Raw genomic sequence first — 1,975 nt, 5'->3', positions numbered from 1 at the left:
TATTTATTCTTGTTTTTCTTATTTGTATTATGTGTTCGATTATTGCTAATTGATTTGATATCCTCGGGTAATCGGGCGTGGGCCTGGCCAACCCGCATCCGGAAATTCGGGGGTATCACACAACAATAAAACTATTCTAGTGTAATCTTATCTCCTTTTTCAGTATGTTTGGTTACAACAATAAAACTATTCTAGTATTGATACAAATTCTAGTATTGGATATAAAAATATACTGCATATTTATTGTTTGAATTTTAATAGAATTTGGATTGGACATAATTTAAATGGATTATGTCTATTAATGTAAATTAAAAATTAAGAAAAATTAAAATTTTATATATAATAAAAATATATATTATTATTTTATTATTGTATCATTGCCGTGTCTGTGTCCTATTTTTTTGAAATTTGCCGTATCGCCGTATCCGTGTCGTATTGTACTCGTGTCCTGTGTTGGTGTCTGTGCTTTATAGGTGATAAGTGATATAATATTATAGGGATGGTAAAACACTACCCGCCCTCTTTAGATTGATTATGGGGTGGTTAAATGGTTTTGGAACATGAATGATGTCTATATATATATATATAAAATAAACATACATTATCCTATTCCAATTATTATTATTATTATTTTAGAATCACTGTATATTATGTAACATGGACACGGATACAACACAACACGTCAAATTTTAAAAAAATAAGATATGGGTACGACTTGGATACGGCTATATATAAATATAAATTTTTATTTATATACGTGTATTGAATAGTAGTATTCTAAAACTTAATTCATTTCTAATTTTTAGAGTTGTAATAACTTTTATATTATATATACATTTATTTCACTACTTCGTCATAATAGTGCTTAGATTTTAAACGAACAAATATCATTGCTTTGCTTGTGATTATATGTCCATAATTATGACACCCCTCGATTTTAGAACCACGGGTGATCAAATCCGTGCACAAATCTGAGGGATACCAAACAATTGAGTATGTAAATGAACACAGAATACAAAAGAAAGAACTAAGAATAAATAAATAATAGAAAAGAAAACTATATAATAAAATCTCCAAACGAATTATCCGAAACCTTATATCATTACAACTCGGGAATCCATCTAGTGAACCCCTACAGGCCAGTCTCAATCTGAATAGAGGCAACATGCAAAATGCACCCGAAGTGGGCATGTGTACCTAAACCTAACAGGGTACACCTCCAACCATCATAGCCAGTTATGCATCCCAATACATATACGCTCCCTAACCATCGATCCCGAGACTCAAGCTTATATCGAGGTATCATAACCATATATTTAAACTCCATCCGAACTAAAGTAGTGCCGCTCAACTGTTCGTTGCCTTGATACGACATAAGTATAAGTATCCAGTAATCCAGCTAGTCATTCAACTTGTTTAGTTGACCTGACACAAATATAAATAGGACTCAACATTTTAGTTAATCCGTTCCCTTATATAATAGATAGGACTTAACTGATAAGTTAATCCATCCCTAGAGTGCCACCATCCCATACTGGCGCACTTAATCCACACAATCTAACAATTGATGTAATAATTTCAAGAATACATCAAATAATCTAAAGTTAAACATAAAAATAATATTATATCATACTAACATAAAATAGGACAACTTATAATTTATTTAAGTTTCTTATGTCATATATCCTACACATACTGAATCTTAAACAGATTGCTATATTTTGCTATACAATCACTTAAGCGTTCTCCATACTTTGTTTAAAATTTATTTAAATCATTCTTAGTCCTTATTCGATATTTAGGACTCCACAAATCCAATCTAAAACAACGTTGTTTTCGAGACTTCACCAGGTAAGGCTCGAGCTTCTGTCTCAATTGCTCTAGCCCCCTGTCCAAGGCTCGAACATCCTACTTCAGGCTCAACCTCTTTATCCCAATTGCTCGAGCTTTCCTTCTCAGGCTCTAGCTTTATATT

The sequence above is a fragment of the Cornus florida genome, unplaced genomic scaffold (genome assembly GCF_030987335.1).
Source record: "Cornus florida cultivar Cherokee Brave unplaced genomic scaffold, ASM3098733v1 CherokeeBrave_3.0.0_Hap2_Chr02, whole genome shotgun sequence".
Classification (NCBI taxonomy): domain Eukaryota; kingdom Viridiplantae; phylum Streptophyta; class Magnoliopsida; order Cornales; family Cornaceae; genus Cornus; species Cornus florida.
The sequence above is the reverse complement of the archived record's forward strand: the minus strand, read 5'-3'. Positions refer to the sequence as shown.